Below are 26,014 nucleotides of genomic sequence, written 5' to 3'. Positions count from 1 at the left end.
AACCAAACATACCGGTCAGGTTCAACATAAATATATAAACTTATTTGTAGATTTACTTATTTAATTATTTATAGATATTATAGATTATTGTTACTTACATCTTATTATTTTGTTTGCCGGAATTTTTAGTGTACACACATTTATTCAAGTAAGTGCGTATAGTTACAGAATACAGATGCATTAATCCATTGAGTAAGAGGAAATGTTATAGTAATAAATACACTTCGTACAGTAGTGGGACGGGGATAATTACACTAGATTTTACGTTACGCTTGTAGGATTTTACGTTACCATTTTAGAGGTTGTCATTTGTCAGTTCTTTTATTTGAAGTAGCACAGGGACAAGGTAAATGAAATACATGTTGGTTAATTTCTTAATTAACATTTTCGTAACTCATCATCTGAACAAAATAATCTGAACAAACTGTGGTCAAATTGCTACTAACCTCGACCAGAGTCGCATCGAAGGGCAGATTCGTAGTGTTACAAATTACCACAGAATCGAGGTACAGATGTCCCCGAATAGAAAATACCAAACCAAAGCGACAGACCGCACATAATCAAAGGCAGTGCTTGAAACCGTGTTAGGTCTCTTCGAACATCGACAATGGTTCTGACTTTTCTGACTTATTTAGATGAGTGCCTACTAAGCATTTCTATACTACTTGCACCACCTCTATCGCTAAAACCGACGGCGCGAACAGATCGCAACCTCACCTGACTTTCCGCTCTTTTGGGCCAGATTTTATTGGCTTTGTATGGCATTTTATGTTTTCCGGTAAACTCCTTTCGTTGATTGCGTCCTTAAGTTTTCGGTCTACTACGAGCGACTGATAAACAACAGTACTCGAGACCGAGTCTCCACGGGAACGCGGGCTGGTAGTAGGGGTTAAATATAGACATGGTTTACCTAACCGAACTCAAAGTTGGCGGAATAAATAACGTCTTTATTGCAATCGGTGTAGTTCAGCCTGACTTACAGACACCTAATTGACCTTACTGTCAACTGTACATAACCTTTTACAACCAACCCAAATCAGTACAACGTTCTTTGAAACTTATTAGAAAGTGAACACAAAACCTTCCCCATACACTTGGAATAATCTTTAATTGTAATGCGACATGTTTCGGCTAACAAGCCATCATCAGGCCTAAAATGTTGTACGATTACAAATTTGTCTCACAAGAGTGATAAAACTTACAAGATGTCATAATATCCGAACGGCTTCGAAATATTAATAATACAAGTTAAAAATTAATCGACCTTTGAAACATTTCAAGGCATAGTGCAAGTGATAAAATTATAAGAGAAACAATCAAAAGGATTCTTTCAGTTAATATAATTTACTAGCAGCTTGCGTATTAGGCAAACTTAATTCTAATTATATATAATTGGCAGCGGAACGCGTAATTTCACAAGGGCTAAATTGTAATTATAATTAAGTACAATGCATAATTTCGACAACGTTAAATTTAATTAAATCTGTCTTCGAACCACACCTCCATCGGAGGCATTTACACCACTAAGTTTCGGGAATTATAAACAAAAGCGATATTATGTTACGTATTCAATTCAAATATTTAATAAAAATCAAAAGATAGGCCTTTGTAGTATTTCTATGACGGATTTAAACTGAATGAAATATAAGAGATTAATTAAAAATTAAACCTTCGGACATGGAACAGCATTGTTGACGAATGGTGAAAGTGAATATAAGCCAGAATATTAACTAAAGTTGTACAAAAGTAATGTGTAAGCGATAAGAGCATCTACTACTTTACATGATATTTTAAGGGGGTACGTAAAGTTCTCAAATAGTTCGAATAGGTTTGAATTAGTACCTCCTGCCGGACATACTTACAGTAATAGTAATTTATATGAGAATTGAGGTTACTGCTCTTTTTGCAATTTGTAATGGGAGTTACAATATTGTTGATAAAGGCTTTAGGTTCCTGGTTCTATTTATTTAAATCATTCTTACAAATTGAAAGGAAATAATCCGTAAAGTTACATTAATAATTAGAGATTGTACTTTGAAAATAAATTAACTCAAATTAATTTCTGCAATTTTATACTCGAGTAATCTGGTGAGACTACCCAACCTTAATATTAGCGTGCTTTCGAAAGAAACCTTTTCTACCCCCCTTACAAGGAAGTTAACAATGTAATCAAACAAACTATTACAGTTACACCAAAAATAAAGTATTTTATTATTTTTATATTCTACTGATTTATTATATATTAATTAATAAACTAATGTCTAACGAGACTAAAAATACCCATACAGGCCCAGATAATTAATTTTATGCTAGCAAACACTGAAACAGGCAATTCTAGAAGAGCAAATCCAAATCATTAAATAAAAGCTTCATTAAGACGCTTGAAAATTTGCAATCTCGTTATAAAAATACGTTAAAAGTACAATGTGATATTTTACTTATAGGTACAAATTTCCTTAACTTACAGATATATACCTAATATATAACAACAATATATAGAGAGTGAAAAGCCCCTTACAAATTAAACAACGAAATTAAGTAAAATAGAGCAAGAAACAAAAATTGATTTTAGGTTCGTCAAATACCGTGGAAAGAAATATATTATTTATAAATAGATCGTAAGTGTCTACTTTCCGATGCTATTGTATTACCTGTGAAAAAAGAACCCTCCTACCGAATCACAAATTATTTTAATTACAACAAAATTACCTACAAATTACCAATTATTTATGAATTTTTTATGTTATACATTTCAAATGTTACTTGTTCCTTTTATTTAGACCTGGCGAATATTCGTCGCAAGTTCTTTATGTAATTTCATATTTCTTAAAGCAATATTGCATAACCCTAGTATACGTAGGGGTAATCTGCTAAAACTAAGTGTGATTATCGACATTTCAGGATAAAGAGAAAAAGTTATTAAATTAATTATTCATTAATATATAATAAATGTGTAACCATAATAAATGTTTAGTTGGTATGGCCATGAACTCGTTCCTCAATACAATGAAACTGAGAAGATTATATTGTGTAAAATTGTGGTGAATTTGAAGACGACGGAGTACTATGGAAAATGAAATCAAATAAAACCATAAATATCAAAGGTGTGTGGAAAAGTAAAATTAGAAAAATGTGTGTGGCGATTGTAGTACAGTGGAGTAACATAATTAAAAGTCAACCCGTTAAGATACTTAACAATGTGGTTAAACATTACAGCAGAGTATTAATATAAAAAGTAATCTAGTCGTTAATTATAGTAAACCAAAACATTTAAATACATTTATTTGTATATTTATTATTAATTTTTTTTTATTTTATTGACTTACTAACTACACCGTACTATAATAGGTACAATAATGCATTTAGCCATTTGATTAAATAAAAATAGTATAATCATAATATTACTAATATACATGAGAAATAAAAGGACTTTAAAGATGACAATTATAAGTGATATTTATCAAGAATATGTGTATTACATTTTATACGGTCCATCGCTGTACTTCATTTAACAGTAGATCAAGAAATTGATATCGATAGTTCACTTTTGTTCCTTAGTTGTATATTTGCTAGTTATAAACGTCCCTACTGTTAGAAATTTATTATTTATTTTATTTATTTATTATTACAGGAACAAAGGTTGAAAATGTAAGAACTGACCAAGAAAAAAACCAACCAACAAATTAGGTAATACAAAATAATTGTTTGTAGAGTAAATTCATAGGCTCCACTGGAATTCCTAAAGAATTAATATTTGACACACATAACATATACAATAAACATTAAACATTATGATAAATTCACATAGTTTGGATATTTAATGGCCAGACCAAATATGCTACACTCCACACAGAGTTGGTTCACCAAGAACCAAACAAACATATTAATTAGAATGTCAGCCTTGTATGAAATTGCTAAGAGCTAGTCTCTCTTAAGGGCATTTCGCACAGAAAGGATAAGTACATAAAATAAAGGGCGCATTGAGATCAAAATTATAACAACAATATTAACAGAGCAACCCTGAGGTAACATGACAGATTTTAAGGCAAAGTCGCAACGTTGAAATCCCAACAGCCGGGAATTTGGATGATTTATGTTAAAAGTACAGAAAACAAAGCAAAAGCGAATAACATAGAACATATTATTAGCGTCACAAGTCCATGGGTTCGAATAAACACACAATTGGCAATCACAAACCAAACATTTATTCCGAAATACATGAAAGAAATCTCTCAAAGGAAGAAAAGCGTTCAAAGTTTGTTTGGACACATTACCCCGCACGTAGGCGGGCGACAATTAAAATAGGCAATCTTCATCTTAAAGTTACAGCTTTTTCTGAATAATCCAAATAATCTGATCGTAGAACGTTTGCGATATTAAGCGCGCTTAACTCATACACAAATGCTGACAGCTTCTGAACTGCACTTTGCTTTATAACAGGGAATTAGATGACAAAAATAACTGGGTTGATGATAAGCTGATACATTTTCTGTAGCTGTTCGAATGGTAGAAACTGTTAGCTTTTAATAAGAAGAAAACCTTAACAAAAGGCCTCGCTATGGACTACAACTGCTTGCTTTCTCAACTCAACGAAACCTTGTCTGAAGTCGGACACCACGCGTTAAACTTCTTACGCCACTTTGGTTAACTTGGTTCTGCACACATTTATTATAACAATGCCTGGGAATTTAGCATAAGCTCTACAGCCGTCGCGAAACCAGCAGCTACGTTTTTACGTTGACGTCAGTATTTAACGAAACCTCACTTCCACCATAAAATAAACTTCTTCAAGAATTTCAAATAAATCGCCATTCATGAAGAAACGCGCCAAACGTCCCCAAGATGAAACGTGCAATTCTTCGAAACACCTGCATCCTCGTTATCGGCATTTCTTTGAATTTTAATTAACTTTTACCTGATAAACACTCCTTATCGCAAACGAATAAATAAAAAAGTTTTATAAAGTAGGTACGCAAAATTTGGCCAGATGTATCTAAATTAATTAAATTAAAATTTACAAGCATAGACAAAACTACGCAAATACAAACAATTCCAAAATAAAAAAATTGAAACGCTGAAATACACATTCAAGTGAAACGAACCAACTTTCTGTTTATTTTGTAAATAGTCCCCCAGATCTACTTAATAAATTAAAATTATATACAGGGTGTTCCGTCATTATTTTTGGTGTGTTCATACAATATTTCTACTAATTTAGATCATGTTTATTACTTTGTCGTTGTTTTTATTGGGTGTGTATTTAAGGAGATTTGAGTAATTTTAGCATGTTGGTACTTTCACCATTTTTTATATTGTTGTTGCATTGTGTTTGTTATTAGTTGTTATTTCGCTAGCTGCTGTTTTTTTACCTTTACCAATTTTGCTTGCCATTACTTATTAGCTTTTTATGAGAATAATTAATGTTATAACGTATATATCTTTTACATCTTCTTACATTACCTCACGCACAACCGTTTGTTTTTAATGATTGTTGTGTTTATATTTGTTATCTTTAATTATATTTTCTCTATAAAGTCTATAAACGTTATTATTATTACTCTGCAGATGCACACTGTTAAAGGAAAGAGAGCAAGACTAGACAAAATCCTTGACATTGAATAAAAGCTTAAATAGTTAATTTAAAACTTAAATGAAAGCATAAGACAAATAAGCAAAACGTATTAAACTAGATCAAGCAATAGGAGACATTTGAATATTGGTCCCAACATGTTCGGGGATTTCTTTTTAATTGCGGCTAGACTGTACATATTTTTCAGTTAGTCATATTGATAAACCTTATAACTAATAGTAATTTGTATCTATTTTTCTTGTTAAGTTTGAGGGTATTCGCCAATTAATCCACCTATTTGTCGCTTGTATTGTTCTGGTTTGCGAGTTTTTGCCCATTAACTAACAGGGCATTTGAGATTTTTAGGACTGACGTTTCATACATTTATTGATGGTAGTCACCTCTCACCTTACTAGTTATTCATATCATTTTATACTGAATAATAAATGAGTAGTGCAGTGGTGTTTGAAAAACATGTATGATCTAATATTCATGTTGTAACGTAGCAATCGGCAGCTATGATAATATGCAGTTTGCTTGTTGAGCTCTCATTTACGCTCAGTTCCCACATACTGACGTTGGTGTAAAGCTCAGGCTTCCTTAGTTATTACTGGTACCTCGTAACACTCACTTGACATAGAATACATGTGTGACGTACATAACTTAAGTGTGTTGAGAATGGGTCGTGCTCAATAGGTCTGGTTTGCCGTAGCTTTAGCCTTATTTTGTGCCTTAGCTATACGTTTCGATTCCACCGTTAGGTTTTATCTTCTCACGATCGGAAGATATTACATACAACAAGGCGCACACATACATGAGTGCATATGATTCACTCGTATAATGAAAAACTCGTTTTGGTGCCTACATTCCTCGTGCTATATAAGTTAAAACTGAATAGCTTTTCGCTCGCTTCAAATTTTCGCTTGTTGTTTAACTCCTAATAGCCATGATTCAAATTTGGCACAACAAATTGATGGAGATAGTAGTATATTTCTAAAAGTGCGTTCATGTTAGTTGTGCACGAACTCGTCCATTAATCTTTTGTGTGGCAGGAGTGTTTTTAGAATCACTAATGTATGTCTTTGGTGGTTTGTATCCAAATATTGTGTTCTCTTAGTTGTTCAAGCAGTACTTACACGTTCTTGCAAGTTTTTTAAACGCCTACCAACTTTATATGCACGTTGTGTTTCATTTATTTGTGTCACGTCTATTATATTGTGACTCTAACCTGCATTAGCATGGATGTTTTCTAATGCTATGGAAGAAGTATATCGATATTATAATATGATTGTTTGCTACTTATTAGAATATGCAATTATGTTATTAGTTAAATTACGCCTTTAAAAGGTGATAGGAACGTCTATTGCCTATAGGAGTAAATCGTCATTGCCAAGTTTTTATGTGTTGGCTCCACGCCTGGTTTTTCCCATGGAACATTTCTTAATATAACTAGTTTAAAAATGTTGTAAATTTCAAAAAAATAATTTACAAGTGATGAAGTTAAAACTTTGAAATAGACGAAGGGGTATACAACGCCTACTACATCAAAATATTAAAAAATTAAAAAGTTTTTTTCTGAGTTAAATGATAAAAAATCATATTGTGCCATATACATGAAGTAAATCGGTAAATTTCGGTTTTTCTGGTATAACTTCGGAATTTTCTCTTATTCTTTACAGAATGATAATATCTCTTCAATTGCGTATTTTTTGCCAAATTTGACCATTTTCGTATCTTCCATGATTTTCGAGATCCGTATATTGTACACAGTGTATAAATAAAATGAAATTATTGAACTGAAAAGCAAGTTATAAAATATACATACTTGCAAGTTTTCAAAACGCCTACCAACTTAGTATGCACGTCATGTTTAGTTAGATATCTGCTATTTTGCTTGTGTTACCCACGTCTGATCTATTGTATTACTTTAGCCGAACTCTGTTTACCTTTAGCACGGACGCTTTTAATGTTCTGGTGTGATTATAAGTAAGCACTCCAATAGTCATAAAGTGTTCCCATAATATATTGTAACATAGACTTAATTATGCACGTGGTTTATTTATATTTACAATTAATTAACAATGTTCTTAAATAGATTGATTTTATTAACTATTATTTATCACTCACTTCACAAATGTATAACAAACTTATATACCAAACGGAAAATTTCTAGAACGATCACAGACATTCTCGAGAATTCCCCAATACCTGTCAGTTCGTGTCAGTTTCTTATAAATAAATAAATAAATAAATAAATACATAAATAAATAAAGATATAGGTAACTTAGAGCTGCTTAACTGCATCCGAAGCTCATACATTCCTCAAGAAGTAAAAGAAATCATACCCTACTCGCTTAAAACATAGAATTTTATAACCTGTTTCGTACACATCCGCCATCTACTATAAAAAAAGTCCAAATGTTCTAAAGAATTTAGTAAACCACTTTTGAGTAACACATGAAATAACTCTTGGACAAAAAGAAAAGCTTAGAAAGCTTGTTGGGACATATGACCCCGCAGGCGGTCGACAAATAAATTAAGAATTCTTAAAATTACTTACAGTTTTTTTCTTGTTGTACTGCACTCCTTCTGTTTCCATTCGACAAATCTTTTCCGCGTTAAAATTCTTACGCAACTTTGGTTAACTTGCGTCTGCACAGATTTATTATAAAAAATGACGAATTGCGTCTTTAACAGAACAAATAGGGTTGACTGCCAACCGTCGCGAAAACTAACGGGAGCAGTAGCCTCGTTTACTCGCTGTGTCCAGTATTTATGGAAACGCCACTTTCACCATCAAATAAACTCCTTTACGAATTTTCAAATAACTCGCCAATCAACAACGGATCGCTTCTTCTATATGAAACGCACAATTCTTCGTCTTCGTTATCTTTTAACAGCGATAAAACACGTGCGTTAATTAATTTTCGCCAGATAAAACTCCTTATCGTAAAGGACCAGATGTGGATTACTTCTAACACCTTATCTTAATTGAATAAATTACAAAAACGGTAACATTTGCAAAGAATGAAGCATTTACAACATTTCTAATAGGAAAAACAACACTGAGACACAAATTCAAATAAAACGAACCCACTCTGTACTTATTTCGTAAGTTATACCCAAAATTTACTTAAGAAAATATTGAAATATTTTCATATACGGGATGTCCCGTCATTGCTTTTGGCGTTTAAACCGAAATAACGTCTACATAATGTTCTTTACACAACATTATTAAAGGTATGGACACGTTTGAAAAATTGGGGATTTTGAGAGCAAGTTGGAATGTGCTGTTTTACAATAAAATGTTAAATGCCTACGGGAACAACGTTGTGGTTTATAAAACGTAACATTGATAATAATGCACTACAATCTACATAGTTATTAACCAAGTTATACAGAAACTTTATGTAAAATATTTATCGGCGAATGTCCAAGGTGATTTTGTTGCATTTTAAAACAATATTCAATTACATATAGGTGGTTAAATTGTCTTTACAAAAATACACGAACTCGAACAACACATTTCTTCTCAATAGTTTACAAATCGCTGCAACCTATGATAAGCGGCAAACTACAACGCGTACGAACCATAATTGTTTATAGTTCAGGGACTTACAGTACTAGGTGCGTTTTAATCGTTTCTTCGGCATAAATTGGGATTGGTATGATTGGCTCCACTCTCTTGCAATTGGTCTGAGGTGAATTTTACACGGACCGCTTACAGATTCCAAAAAAGGTGTGGTTGTTGTTGATCTTCTCGATAAGCTAATGTTTCTTGAAAAAATATCGTTGAGATTTTCGGCTGCGATCTGGTGGTAGGTCGATGTGAGGTGTAATGGATGTTTTAACTTAAAATGCATGACGTGTTCTGCGCCGACAACTTGCTCAGATTCAGTACCTATCGCGTTCTAACGAATGCTCTCTTTTCACTAAACGCACTCATATTTATACGTTAACTCTTTAATCTCCAAAATACATGTGCATCAAGCTGTTCAACCATCTGCCTCGCGATATTCGAAAGCATAGCACGCATATTCACTTTAAAACAGCTTCTCGGGATTTTTTTCTCAACCACCCATACTACTCGGTGGACGAGTATTTAAATGCTTGATTGTGTTATTGTTTGTTTGTGTTACTGCGTATACTGTCCATATACATTAACTGTTTTATATGTTTTGACGCGCCAATGTTACATTTTGTAATTTAACGGCATTAAAAAGTTTATTATTATTATTATTATTATTATTATAACTCTTTTTGAAAATTCTCCTAAACGTTTTTTTTTATTTTCTGTCTTGATCAACTAACACCGGTACATATAGTAGATGTTTCTGTTTCAATTTACTTCAAATTAAGCGCATCTTGGTTGACAGTCTCATTGCCTATAGAAAGATGTTTAAAATCGCGTAGCTCTTTGAATAGTGATATACGACCGAACATCGACAAAGATTATACTTAAGTCAATTATTAGGTCTACGAACATTCGTTTTGTAAAGTGAAGAATGCGAATATAAGCAAGATTTAAAAAATGGCAGTGCTGTTGATAAAGATGATTTTAACATTTGTACAGAATTCTTGGTTTATCGAGTTGGTATACCGGTGTTACTTGAAAAACTCAACTTTTACTCACTTATCAACCAGGTTGTGTATGGTCTATTGTTACTAAACTAACTGTAGCGAAAGGATAATAGTTTTCCAATAGAAAAATTGTATACACAGAGAGAGTTTTGTGTTTGGGTTGTGGGTCCACGCGTGGTTTCTCCGGTGGAAATTCTGCAACTTGTGTCTCTTAGAAATAAATCCTTTTTACTCCCTTTGTAAAGAAGCAATAACCATCATGAATGACGAACAAACAGAATACGTTTATTAATATACGAAAATTAAAACAAATTCTTGCAGTCACTCACAGAAGACAAAAACATAATTTCTAAACTGAACTAAAATATTCCTGCTAGCTAGATAATTTGAACTATCCTAGTAAACAATACAACGATTTTAATGTTAATTATAATTACTATTTATTATTAGATAATTAAAATTCTAAATGAACAAATTTAGATTATTAATTTTAACGTACATTACTACGCTCGAAACTATACGCGACCTAATTTAATTCACCAATAATTCCCATAAAAGCACAAGTACCTAATAAAATTAGTAACTTATCACTGTGTTGAAGCCGCCAGCGTTGATAAACTCGCTGTACTCGTTCAGTACTTTTACTTTTCAGCTAGTTCAATAGATTTTTCCTTCACTATAAACCCATTAATCATTAGAAATTCGTCACCCAAATTTGGAAAAAATATTATACTCCACTATGTTTTGGAGAGTTCTCATATAGGAACCTTTTTACTTTCTGTGTAGAATTTAGGACAGTGAAGCTACTTCCAAAAAGCTTATTAAATCTGAATTACATTTATTAGGCAACAGTGATATAAAAGAACAAATCCTTACAACCTCTCTAGAACGAATAACAAAACTACTCCTCAATGAAAGAGAATATTCCACTAAATCAATAATTCAATCTACTTTAGTAATAATTAATGGAAACGAATAATCCTAAACTAACGAATTCAAATAATCAAATTTAAATTCAATACATACGAAGATATACGCTGCTAAGTTTATTTACCGATTATTAGAGTAACTGCAAATATAAAAATATAATTTTAGTACTTTCAAAAACACGCGCTAGGTGCTGAACAAAATATGCTGGCTAATAAGAAAAACGCAAGCTTCGGAAATATCACATTTTTTTGTTGATATCAGCTAATGAACGCGAACTTGCTTCCAGTCACTCTTATTTACGCACTTTTAAATGGACACTTTTAGGTATTCACAATTACTTATTAACTTGGCCGAAATGGACGACCTGCGCTTAAGAAAATATGCATTAATTTGTTAATTTCTCTAACTTATTTCAATTCGTGGTTTAAATCGCAAGCAGCAGGCTTACGACTACGAATGCCCATGTTTCTTGACCGTGCACTTCGGCGTAAGCATTCCACACTTGCTAGAAATAAACTACACTGTATAATTAACGCTATTTCCGCTACACTCTAAAAACCTATACATTAGACAAATTTTTCAGTAAGAAGCAATTAATTACAATTCAATTTGAAATGGAAAAATGGGAGTCCGTTACATTCCATGGCAAATCTAGCGCGTTTCGCTTCGCGAGGCGACGAATGCTAATCTAGTCTTCGCGCACCACTTTCGCGTACTTACACGCTTTACCTTACATTCCATTCTAAAGATACCTTTGCAACGATACATCAAATATTAATTTTTATGTACAAAAATTGAAATGTGATTTATCAAAGGCAATAGATATCCATAAGAATGTTTACTGAACTACGACTCAAGGAACTATGAAACTATAAACAATACGTGGTAAATAAATCAGTAGGTACTAAATCGTTTTTCGCTCGCCTTTCGCTTTTTGTTTATCTCGCTTAATAATTGTGAGTAGAACCTTGTTATAGTGCAAAATATATAAATAACCAAAACCATGGAGACGTCATGGTGTTTCTCAAAGCGCTTTCATTCTTTTGTTACTAGTGTTACTTGTGGACGAACTCTCACATAAACTTTTCTATGACAAGATTATTTTTGTACTTTACTTTTTCTCAAGCCGATGGTTAACTACTTACACATACATGCACTAGTTTTCAAAACACCTACTAACTTTGCATGGACGTTGTGCTCGATATACATATATGTTTCTTTGTTTGTATTAGTCACGTCTAATCTAGTTATTACTTGAACTCGGTGTATGTTTAGCATGGATGTTTTCTAATGTTGTGGAATATCATACTATACCTAATATGATTTTTTAAAAGCGTTAGATTGTGTTTTGGATTAAAATACCTTTGAAATAGGGAAACCAGCCTATCTAAACTGACTTTGCGTATCCGCCATAATTGCGCGATTATTAATTGTGAATATTTTAAGAATAGGAAGCATTAAAAAGGTTGATAATATAAATAAAAAGAAATACTAGAATTTCACAAAATTAATATTACAAGTATAAGCTTTTTAGGGTGTCGATGTAAATCTAGATCTATTTTGTAATAAAGTAAATGAGAGAAGCATCATTAGTACATATTACGATTACAGCATAGGAGCACGTTTAACTTAAGATTGCAGGGCGTGCTTTGCGAAAACGACCGCCGAAGATTTGGCACTATGTAACGCCGTTTAACGAATACTGCTGTGTCACAATTTACACTGATATTTATAGATATCGCCTTTGCAAATTCTCACCCAATAAGCGCTTCCTCTTAATACGATTAATGATGTAACTCCGCTTTTTTTTCTTCAACATTCCGTTACGACAAACTTAATTCGCTGCTCTTGCTCTTAGTTTAATCACAATGACCCGCTTCATTTATCTCATCCCAAAATATTTATTTACTTTATTTACATCTGAATTAAAATTACATTTCCTAATCGCAATTATTAGGTTATATTTCTAATTCCCTTTTAGCGGTTAATTAAAACACAACAAACTTGTGTTATGAATAAACGAAATCATTGATTTTCTTACAATGCTTAAACAAGCATTCACATGATTATGGTTGAGTATCTATATTTAGATTATGCATTTTTACCAAACTACAATTTTCTGCACATACGGACGCTCGTTACAAAACAGGGCGAATGAGAAATATTATTACGGTCCCAACAAGAAATTTACTTTAATGTTGTGTAGTATAGCTATCAGTATAAAAAAGGTTAAAGATATAAAGGAATAAAATTTCGCATTTCGACCACAAGTAAATGTAATTAGAAGGTAGACTTAATTATAGTGTACGGGAAATTGAAAGAATTAATCATTACATTGTACACAAATGAAAAAACGACACACTCAAAAATGGTATCACAACGTCTATCTACGCATCAAGTTGCTCCACTGAGTACGCAAAAAATCAGACAATGTAAAATTATTTAATTATATTCCATTATTTTATTTTATTTATTATTAATGATTATTGTGAGTCTTCGCGTTTTAATATGATTAATCGTTCACGCTAGCCTTTTCAATTCAGGCGTCATTTGCAACGGCGCGGTGCGATGACATGGAGGGATTCCGAATCCCGAAAAGCTGACCAAAATATGATGGTATCGTTCGACTTTTCCAAGAATATATATCAGGGTTTTTAAATGCGTTTCTTAAGTATCTGATATGAGATTTCAAAAAAACCGAATGGTGGATTCAATATGACGGCCAAAAATTTGTTGTTTTTACATGAAAGTCGGTACAGAGTTTTTGAGCGCACTAATTAAGAAGCTGACGTTAAATTTTCAAAAAAGCAAAATGGCGGATCTAATATTGCGGCCCACCCTTTGGTCAGGATCAGTGGTAGGAACGGTTTCGAAGTTTTCCAACAAAACTCGGTAGCCACAGTTCGACTCGCTTGGAGGAAACAGACTCCAGGGCTGTTACGGGCACAGCTGGGAAATTTAAAAGGGAAATTAAACACTCGGCAAATCATACAATTCCCTGTCGGAAATATAAGCAACCAGGCGTATATTAGTTAGCGGAATCTGCGGGAAAGTTAAAGGCAGGAAAACAATACAATGCCCCCCTTATAATTAATAGAACTGATCGTAACAAACGCTTACCGTGATAACAGTGATAGAAAGTTATTAAAAACGGAGTGTGTCGAAGAATGATATAATATCATCTATTTTTTCTTGTGGAATTGCACTGTTCACAATTAAAGATTTTGGAAATGTTACGCGCTAGATTATGATTCTTTAACTTATTATTATTGTTGGTTGTATAATTTAATTGCACTGTTTACAATTAAAGACTTTGGAAATATGCGTTTGACGACGATTTCTTATCTAAACTATTCTTGCTCTTTAAGGTGTATTTACTTGTACAGCCGTAAACACGACAATATTGATTACTATTGTCCATTGTAAATAAACCAAATGCGGGTTTTATCCCACCAATATTAATTACAACGTGCTGCCACCAGAGGTCTCACTGTTAATCTGAATCGCGAATTAACTTAAAAATCACCATAAAAAACTTTCTTTTTTTACTTTTGTCTCGTTTTTCGGGATTTAGAACCATTGTGCGACGTTTTGATTTATTTTACAATTTATAGGAATTCCAATTAATGGAATAACATTGAATCTTCGTTCTCTCTTGACATTGTTTAAATACCCATAACACTGTTTATGTATTTGCTCAACTGTGCTTCTTCGCGCACTTGAAAATTATGTAAACTGCATGCTGTATTGGTATTGTATTGGTAGTTTTAAGCATGTCTTTCTTTGATGCCCAATTCCGAAAATTGAAGTTTGTTGGTTATAATCTAGAGCTAGAGGTTTGTGTGCTTGTTTGTAGCGATTTAAGTTTGTATGGGGGATGCTTTATTCAATAACTAAAGCAGTAAAAATATACCATATTTAATGCAAATCAAACGTTTGTATCTAACTGTCCTAAAAGAATATGACTCGCTTAACGTGAACAGTTTATTATTATATTGAATACTAATATCTACTTATTTGAATATGCCCTTTATTTGAACGCAACACGCGTTAGTTGTATTATTTACGTGGCAATTATTAGTAACCGCATAAAGCTTTTATATTTTGAAACAAACTATTGTAACATAATTTAAATTACCTACGTTATTTGTTTATGTACAATTAATTATTAATGAATTTATAACTGTCCTTCAATAGATTGATTTATAACAGGTGTTATACCTATACCCTCACTTATAGAGCGCGAATGTCAGTATTATCACTGCGGCATCGATGTTGGAACTTAACTTAAACACGATTCAATTTGCTTAATAGCGAACGAATTATGTATGTCCGCTTCCGTTTCGTATCGCTGGTAACTTATCTTGATGGGCGCTAGGTGGCGACCCGAAGTCTGGATATCTAGAATATTCGCTACACTATGCATATACACAGTATGTTCTTACGCATTGAGCAAAGCAAATGCAATTAGCAATTAAAAACATTCGTTTATTATTGTCTAGGATTAGCAGCAGGTGCTTGAAATCCCTAAATATTTGCTGGTTCTTGATTGGGCTTACTCACACCTCATGCAACAAGCTAAGTTCGATGCGGTTAATTCTCTCACATACATTCAGTTTGTATTGTGCAATGTTACATGTAATGCAAAAATGGTCGATTAACATGTTCCGTCGGTTGGTATCTATTTGCAGATGCATACTAATATAATCACTTTGGTATTCGCTTGCCCAATTTGCGATTTTATACGCTTGATCCGTAATTGCGTCTATCTTCTTCACCAGTCTACGGTGGATTTCTAATTTTTAGCATGCTGCTTGCGGCCGTCATTGCAAGAGTTTCGTCTAGATCGCCAAAGCCTTCGCTTAAAGACACTTAATCTAAGACAAAAAATAATTATATATATACGGGGTGCTTGAAATATAAGTAATTAAATCAACGTCAAATGAACTAGAAAAAGTTCTCAATAAGAAGTAATAATTGTCAAGAATCGTTGAAACAAACAAATATGAACAATTGATATACCTAGTACAAAAAATACTGAATTCTTTTTCGCCTGGGGTGGCGGGTGATGAAAAATTTTCCGTGAATATAGCCAGACGTGATCCAACTCGTGCGCCACCAGCTTTTTATGATTATGATGAATGATGCCCTCTCGCAGGAAAGGAGACTTATCTTGAGCTTGGACGCGGTTCTTCGTGGGAGAACATGCTGCTGGAGATGGAAACTTTGTTTTTCAGCTCCCAAAATACCTACTCATTTGTCACAGCTCCCACTAACTGATGCGCGATGTTACTACCATTATCTGTGCATGAAATTTCTATGTTCCAAGGTAGCAATAACTGCACTGATCACTGTGTATAAGGTTGCTATTACCTACACTTATTAATTAGACTGCTTGTTCTACAAACTGACTTGATGTGGGCTTATGGTTCAAACTGTTTGCTTGCTTAGTAACTGTAAGACCTATACGACTATTATTTGTACTTTTTACCATATTGAATATTCACCGAATAACCACTAAATAAGAAATAGCATGGGTCCGTTACCCTGAAAAGTATAGCTTCTCTTTCTTCGAGCACTAGTAAATACCTACAGTGGTAAATTATAAAACAAATGCAATTAAAACTACTTACATGGTGTGAAATTGATTTAATTAAGTAATGTATTGCTTGCTTAGTTGTGTGATAATTGCAATGTGTACCTAGGTATTAAAATAGGTTTGGTAACACCATTATGTTCTGCTGCTTTCACATTCGCTTGACAGGTTTGGTATCAAGTTCTGTATGGAATTGTAAAATGTTAATTTTCTTATATTTAATGAATGTGGAATGTGGTGCTTTTGAACTTACAATGGATTGTATCATGTATCTCTTACTTGTTCGCTTCAGTGAATATCGATCATATTTCTTGTCTTGATACTTTTGAAAAATTGCTTATAATAAATTTACCTAGTGTACATAAATTTGGCTACAATTTTATGTTTTGGAAACGTATTTCAAAATTGATGAAAGGGAGGTGGGAGGGACAAAATTCAAAATTTAGAAAGTGTACTATCTCGCAACTACTGAAAAACATTACGAACATTAAGTCTCAAAAGTAGGCATTAATTTATTCAACATACATCTACTAAAGGCAAACTAACCCTAAAGATTATCATGAATTTCGAAATAGAAACTGGACGTCTTTTGTGCTATATCCGCACGCATGACTACGTAGATCTTAATTTTCTTGTTTTTAAAAACTACTAACAGGTAATGTTTTGTGTTGCATTAAATAGAGACGGCTGTACATGTCTGGTAGTCTTGATATGCTTAGTAATAATATAGTTACCTACTTGTTCTACTTTGCACTTTCTCAACTCGTGCTGATAGTCATCATTTTTGCACTACCTCCTAGTCATCTTCTGGTTGACAGATTTCATAATATGTTTACATAAAAACTTGTCGTGAATTTAATTATATCGTGATTTAATATGTACAAAGAGGTCACCAAGAAGAGGGCATCCGAATGTGACCCTGTTAAATTAAAACACTCGTGCACTGGACGTCCCTTAACATAGGAAAAAACCTGGCTAACTCAAAGTTAAAGTTTCCCAAAAATATGCAATAAATCGAAATCTTGTTGACTAATTGAAAACGGAGCTTTTCTTTAAAATTTAAACTACTTAAATTAATAGATACAAAATGAGTTATTGAACAGTAGGTAAATTGAAATCATTACGATTGAAAAACCAGAGTAACGAAATTTTTACAATACCTCTATTCGTCTTCTATTGACGTTGCTTCGATCCTCATAGAAATTGTCTTGATTCAAGATTTCCCTACGTCGCCGTCGAAGGTCGTATTCGTGGTATATGAAGTTGACAGGAATCAACAATGGTCCGAAATATGTAAATAGAGTTGTCTTGCGTTCTGACCAGATTTCCTTAGCGGATTTATACGGTTTCCTGATGTGAAGGTGTGTCTTTGTTGTTAATGGATTAATTAGTGCCGCTTAGATTACGTAATGCACGCGTAAAATATTTTATTTCGTGCGAGTATAGCTTTTCTATGTTTAGTTAGCGTAATTGTAAAGGAAATTAATTTTGTGTTGCTCAAAACTGCAAGAGAAAACCACTCACATGAAGCTAGTACGAGGTTACGAATTACAAAATGCGAATTAGAAAATCTGCTACTGTAATGAACGTAGTTTTCTTTGACGCCTGAATTTTATTTAGGAACCCCGTCTTTCATCTAGTCACAAAAAATGTATAGTACCGGTTGAAATTCTAATTTTGATTAATACACACACAACACCCCTAAGCGTCTTTGAGGTTGGAGCTATCCGCTTGAGATTAATTTTCTTAAAATGTTCTCTTCACTTAATCTGCCGCAATGATTTCACTAACATTTACTTTCTTTAAAAAGTTTAGTTCGATCCTTTCGCAATTAAAATTTCCGCAAAAGTCCTTACTGTAAGGAGAGTGATGCTCGAACTACCTGCTTAAGCTGTAGCTGCTAATCTAAAACGGAACCACCGCAATTTTCGCGACCAGCGTCCCCTTTTCACCAATCGCAAGCCCAATTCTTATCCAATCTGTGGCCGCAGCGCTACATAAAAGGGAATCAACTAAACTGGATGGTTCATGCTATCTCTGCTCAAAACTCACGCATTCGAAACGCGCTTCGTTGTCTCGTCGTTAAACCTACTCGCGCTCACTCTTCATATGAAGCGGTACACATGACCCTTTACACATATACAATATCACCCAAAACTTTTTCTTAACACGAAACTGACAAGGACAATATTCTACCCTTTACATCTTACATGAATCTATTTCACAAAGCTATTTAGGTACCCTAAGACATTTAATATCTAAATCTAACTTGGGAAAAAATTCCCCTAACTCGCATTAACTCACTAAATCAGTTTAAATTCGCGCCTACACCGGACTGTGCCTTATTTTAATATTACTGATTCTGCATCAAGAAGCTGTACCTAGGGATTTTAGGATGTTACACTCATTAGCTTGAAGCGATGCTGTTTGAAGGACAAATAAAAGTTGTTAATTCTACCACAGGAATAATTGGGATCAAATAAAAACTACATGACAAATAATGTTTCGCGTAGGTACAGAAGGTGAATTCATAAGCAGAGAATATTTTTTTATTTATCTATGCAATTAGTGTGTTTTGCTTGATTATTATTAGCGTGTATAGGATAACCATTTTGAAAACAATAGATTGGCTGCTTCTTTGACCTAGTGAGTCGGCTTATGTATGACGTTGTAATAATGCCCTATAGTGATTTTGATTATATGTGTATACTTTGCTTAAGCTATCTACTTTTGACTACAATTTCGTTTTGGAAACTTATTTCAAAATTGATGAAAGGGAGGCGGGAGGGACAAAATTCAAAATTTAAAATTGTTGTCCATATTTATGGAAAATATACTTTTTAAGTATAAACTTCGTTAACAAACCATAGTGATGCTGTACAGTCGTTACTGTGAAAGCTTAAAGTTAGAAAAAATGGACAATCTGAGCATCACTTTTCAAAAATAGAAAAAAAGCATATTTTTTAAGAAAAGGCGAGTGTTTTGTTTTTTAAAACGTACAATTGTAATTCACAAGACCCCTGGATCTTTATTTTCTTGTTTTAGGTAGATTTCTATCTACCTATTGCAATAGTACCAGTATATTTATATGTTTATTATAGGTTTATATATATCACTCCCAAGAAACACTTTTGAGTTTCGTAATTATGAACCAATTTCGACCAACCTCTAAAGGTTGATATGTAACTCATAAATATCTCGGCCAAGTTCGTGAATCAGCCAATTCCGCCATTTTGTTCCAATGTGACCTTTGTATCTTAATGCGGTTAAAGAAATCTACGTAGGATTTTTAAATAGTAGTAACATACCTAATGTAGGGTTCAAAGAATAGGCTTTATGACATTAATTTTTAATTAATTAATTATTTAATTAAAGGTTGTAAGTAGTATTATTTTGTATGAACCACATAGTGCACTATTTGTGCTATTTCCAATGTTACTGAAATAACCTTTGCTTTAGTAGTAAAGAATATTGAGTCACACATTGATAATTTTTTAGATTTTTATGTCCGTAAAACCCTTTATCGATATGCTTCGCAAGGTCCCCTTTGCATATAGGTACTATCGAGGTTAGTTCTAAGTAATATGTCTGATCACCCAATGATATGTCCCAAACAAAGTAGGTATATACTTACTTGTTTCATGCGGGTATTGGGTCATCGGTGATGGTAATATAAATTAAAACGATGTAATTCCCAAAATGGACCTCTGTGGTACATCGCATGGTGAACTGAAATAATTCTTCATTTTCTGTACTTAAATAACTTTGTATTGATTTGAATAAAAATGACATCCAGTGTGATAAATGATATACCTTTAAACAAATTTACCTACTTTGCATTAGAAATGATTGTTCATTATTATTATTCTTGGAAAGCCCTCGCTCTACTGGCTGTGGTTTGAGACCAAATCCTTTTAAACGCATAGGGTTATGTATGCATATTAACCCACCCCAGGTTCGAAGATATTATGACAGATTTTAAGGCAAAGTGGAAACGTTGAAATCCCATCATTAAAACACAGATCCCGCTTAAATTTGAAACAAAAGAATGACACGTGATCGGATAGTCTATGGTAGGGCTTAAAGCTTAAAAAAATAGCTTTCTTTCCATGGCGATTGAAAAGATATTTTACAATTGTATAAAATATAAACTTCATGGCAAATAATACCTGTAATGCAGAAGCTAAACTCATAAGTGGCGATACTTATTTTTTAGTTCATGTAGGCAGTGTGCTTTTTGATTGTCTATTATTTGTGAAAATTGTTATATATACCTAACAGTTTGCAAATAATATTAACCATTTATGATACTCATTTTGACATGTCGTTCATTGGTTTGGCAAATTTCTAATTATGCATTGATATTAGAATAGAATTCTTTCGATATGCCTTGGATACTTTTTGTATGGAGATGCTGTACTCGGCACGTAAGAAGGCGAAAGATCACCCGCTGTGGTCTTCTTACGTGCCGGTACTAGTACCCTTCAAAAACTGCACTTTCATATATTATAGTGATCTACTTTTGGCTGCAATTTTATGTTTTGGAGATTTATTTCAAAATTGATGAAAGGGAGGTGGGAGGGACAAAATTCAAAATTTAAAGATTTTCTGTACATTCATCCATACGAAATATACTAAACTCGTCGAGTACAAATTCTAATAATCAGACAGCCACGAAAACAAAGTTGATTCGTGTTGGGTGTCATAAATGTAAAAAATAAAATTTGTTCAACACCAAACAAATAAAAATGGCACCAATCATAAATCATGCCCCATTTTTGAACAAAAAGCTGTTGTCATCATTCGTATGACCGTCAGTAATTAGTAGGCCGTTAAAAATTATAAACACCAATTCAAATTATAAAATATTCACCCCAAACTCTTGCTTTACTCGCGCTTACTCTTCCTATAAAGCGGTACATATGCAATTTTACGTATATCTAAAATTCGAAAAAATGCGGGCTCCCCTTACAGTATACTCTTTTCGTGAGGTCACCTGGCAAGTACGGTATTACTTTAATTTTGCTTGCTATAAATATCATTGTTCGTCATTCGTCAAAGCTACACTAGATTCCATTTGTCTTGATGTATTTTCCTTTTACCAATCCCAGCAACTATACAAATACGAAAACGTTTTATTTCCGTATTTTACCCAACGCTTATAATATGTTATCAGTAGCATTGTTTAATACATTACATTTAGTTTGCGAATGGTTACAAGAGGTTTGTTTCTTGAGACTTTTCAGTTTAGATGCTAAAGTTGCCATCAGAATGTGTGTTTACGTAACAGCGGAGAGTGTACTGGAGCCCCCACGGATGATTTTAAAATAATTTATACAAAATGCGCGTTTTCAGGCTATAAATGAAAAATTAAGCGGTTCCAGTCAAGAGTCGTTATACTTACCTCTTAAATTTAAAATGCACCACTTCCAATGGTTTTTATGCGCAATAATAATTAAGACCAAAACAGATAAAATGCCTTGAAATTTTGCACGACATCAAGTCGATTATTAATTTTAATTGTAGGTTAAAGTGTGATATGATCACTGACCTGAATAAAAAAAGAGGCCATTCTGGATATGATAGATTATTTTAAAATAGTGCAACACTAGCATTTATGAAAGAAGAACTGACAGAAGGCAAAATAATTAATTTATTAAAATAAAATTAAAATCGTAAGTGTGCCCAGTAAATTGTAAAAAATTCAAGTTTGTATAGGTTACTTTGGAATATACTTTGATAAATAAATAAATTGATGAAAGGGAGGTGGGAGGGACAAAATTCAAAATTTTTTATTAATTAAATTACGTTCATTTTAAATTTTATCTAAGTAATTCGGTCAAAAGAAATAAGCGCTAGAAATGTGCTAGAAATAATGTCAATATGAATGGTCAATGAGTCACAATAATATAAGGAACTGATTGTTTGAATCTAAAACATGTAGAATGTTCGCTTGTAATAATTGCAAGTGGTTCTTCATTATTAATAATTATTAAAGCAATGTATCGAATTATCTGTTTAACGATTTTTTTTCTGTCTAGTCTCCTTTCTGATGAAATGCTCACTGAACCACCAGGAGAACCGATGGAAAAACCGTGGATCGAGTTGCTAACATCCGGATTTGAAATCTGCGACGCACGACCCTTAGATCTCTACATTGTCTACACCTGAAATCAGGAGTCCACGGCCCTGCGTCATTGATTTTACACAAGTTTTTTTAATCAATTTCGCACTCTTTATAGATAGATGTGACAGTGCTTTAACGTGTAGGTCTGCGTATGTTTAAAATTGATTCACAAATCAATGACGCAGCGCCACAGACTCCTGATTTCAAGAGTACATCATCAAACTGCTCGATTTCCTTGCCTCTTTCCAACTGAATTGTCAGATCTAGTAACAGGGCCGTTTTCTTCTCCCTACCGATCAGCAAGATATCGAGGCGTTGGTTTGAGCCGTATTCCGAGTAGTACGGAATTCCTTGGTGCACTACAAAATCTTGGTCGCGGAATGCATTGATGTACGGTCATTGACAAAAGTAATGATCGCCTAATAGGTAAACTCTGCAGCATGAACAACCACATGCCCATCACATCGGGTTCCACCGGCTTCTTTAAGGAGAAGATGCCTTCATTTGTTGGTTGCACAATATATTCAAATGTTGGCTGCGTATGCTGCACGATTTACCTATTCGACGATCATTACTTTTGTCAATGACTGTAACATGTGTTGCGTTTATTAAATATGTGTTTCATGTTTCAAAGGTTTGACATTATAGTCCGAGAGCTGGTAGACATTTAAGGGTACGTATTTGAGGCACGCTGAAAACTTGTCCAACACTTCTCCAAGAATCCCCAAACACAGAAATGCAGACCTGGTTGAGGAGTGGCGGGGCTAACACTTTGCAAGTGCCCTTCGAAGTTGGAAAAAAATAATGTTATTGATTTGTGAATCAATTTCAGACATATTTAGACATACGCTAAAACCCTGCAACAACTATCAAGTAGGTATGCGAAATCGATAAAAAACTTGTCTGAAATTGATTGACAAATCAATGACGCAGGGCCAAGGGATTCCTGATTTGAAGTGTATACTGGCCGCAATAAATACATGAACACCTAGTGTAGGTACTTCGATCACTTTTGACGATAGTTTCAGGAGAATTGTCTTTATTTCGGTATAAGAAGATCATCCCTACGCATTCAGATACTCGACTGGGCATAGGTACATTCTTTTTTCAAACTTTGAAGGCGCCTGGCAAGGTGTTAGCCCCGCTTCTCCTCAGCCAGGTCTGCATTTCTGTGTTTGGGTATTATTGGAGAAGTCAAGAAGTGGTGGACAAGTTTTCAGCGTGCCTCAAATACTTACCCAAAAATGTTTACCAGCCCTCCTACTATTATTACCTACATAATATTTGATACAATACATAATTGTCTATATCGTAATCGTTTCTATGACGTTTATTTCATGAATAAATGACAAAAACATTTTACCTATACTTGTGTTTTATTTACCTATACCTATTTGTACTTGTGGTGTATACAATAGAAAGCAATAGAGATATGAAAATTTCAAAAAATTGTGACATTCCATTATTAATTTTGTGGTAGGTAAATCAAAGAATGTGCTGTAGTCAGAGCTGAGCAGAATACTTTCAAAAAGTATTTGAATACTAAATAGTAAATACTTTACACAAATCAAAGGTATTTGAATACTAAATACTTTTACGTCCAGCACAAGCGGATACTAGATACAGATACATTGAAAAGTATTCAAATACTTTAAAAAATAAGTATTCAAATACTTTAGAATGTATTCGAATACTTTCAAAGGTATTCGAATACTTTGAAAAGTATTTCATTAACTTACTTTGAAAAGTATTCTAATACAGTAAAAAGTATTCAAATACTTGTCACTCAAATATATTAAAAATTTAAAATAGTATACTAGATAAAAGTCTTAATACTACTTAAAAAATCAAGTTATACTTTGTATGGGGTTAGCTTTTTTATATTTCTATTGTTATAAACAAATTTAAGGGGAGTAAAAGCGTATTATTATTATTATATAGGAGGTACCTACCAGAACCTTTCTTACACCAGTTATATCCTTAAGAATACGTGTACCAGTTTTCAAAGCGATCGTACGTCGTGCATGATACGTACGCCTTTCTGAAATTAATCCTAGCGATTTTGGAACAGATCCATTTTTGACCATCCGTTTGTCCGTGTGCATGATAGTTTGTTTAGAAACGTACGATCGCTTTGAAAATTGGTATACATGGTCTTTCTTAAGGATATAAGAAAGGTCCCTATTATTTTTAAGTTACGTAGACAATCGAGTCAAAAAGTTTCACTCCAGGATCGTTCGGTATTCAGTTGTATCGAATTTTTATATTTGATCTTGTGACAATGGAAACTTTTCCTAAACATTTCTAAATTGTTCTCAAATATTTGAATAACTTAAAAGTACTGCCTTTTTTTGAGGCCGGAAAAAAAATTCTCTGAGATCGACCGACAAAAAACATTTTCTTATAGAATTTGGTCCGTAGAATCAATAATTTCAAACACTGCTCATCATGCTTAACGGCCCAATAGTTCAGCAGAAAAACAAAAAAATTTTTAACAACAAGATGATACTACACCATCAACGAATACGTTGATGATTGTAAAAGTCTATTTATATGTTGTGTCACGTGAGTTTAATGTTTTTTATGTATGACGCGTCCTATGTACTGTTGTATGCCAAAGGAAAAGAATTAAATTGAATTGAAGTGAGTTTGAAGATTGGGCTACTAGATCAAAAGTTACAGCCCTTTGAATTTTCTTTCGAAATTTGTTTCTAGTCTATAACTTTTGATTGAGAAGTCTAATCGAAAAAGTACGAATTGTTTTGGATTCTACGCACCAAAGTTAATAAGAAAAAGTGTTTTCCCGAGAAATTTTGGAGTAGTCATATTGACGTTATACTCGAATACATGTCTAATTAAGTGGGCTGGGTGTTCGTAATTTCACGATTGCCATGGAAATGTCACTTGACGTTTGATTATAAAAATCATCGTCTTTGTGAATTAAACGATTTCCGTTGAAAAAGATAATACACCGCCCATTAAATCGATTGTTGTAAAATCTAAACAAACGTTGGTAGGTGTAAAATCGAACTCCAGTAAAGCCTATTATAAAGAATATGAAAAGTTGTTTCCATGGATGAATAGGAAGTTACTTACGAATACATTCTTAAATGCATCCATAATGCTGGCATATATGAAGGAAATGCCAAAGGTATTTAAATCTTTTAATATTTTGGTGCATTCATTCAAAACTTTAAAGCAATGCTGCGAT

The 26,014-nt window shown here is 33.3% G+C and overlaps 1 long non-coding RNA gene across 1 annotated transcript in view; it reads left to right on the top strand.

The window, feature by feature from the left end:
• LOC116160207 overlaps positions 1-24,169 on the top strand; it is a 31,174-nt gene extending 7,005 nt beyond the window's left edge. The window contains exon 2 of the long non-coding RNA XR_004143161.1: positions 21,668-24,169. This is a non-coding gene — a long non-coding RNA (uncharacterized LOC116160207). The remainder of the gene's footprint in view (positions 1-21,667) is intronic.
• The last annotated feature ends 1,845 nt before the right edge of the window (positions 24,170-26,014 follow it).

The sequence above is a fragment of the Photinus pyralis genome, unplaced genomic scaffold (genome assembly GCF_008802855.1).
Source record: "Photinus pyralis isolate 1611_PpyrPB1 unplaced genomic scaffold, Ppyr1.3 Ppyr1.4_LG1, whole genome shotgun sequence".
Classification (NCBI taxonomy): domain Eukaryota; kingdom Metazoa; phylum Arthropoda; class Insecta; order Coleoptera; family Lampyridae; genus Photinus; species Photinus pyralis.
The sequence above is the reverse complement of the archived record's forward strand: the minus strand, read 5'-3'. Positions and strand labels throughout refer to the sequence as shown.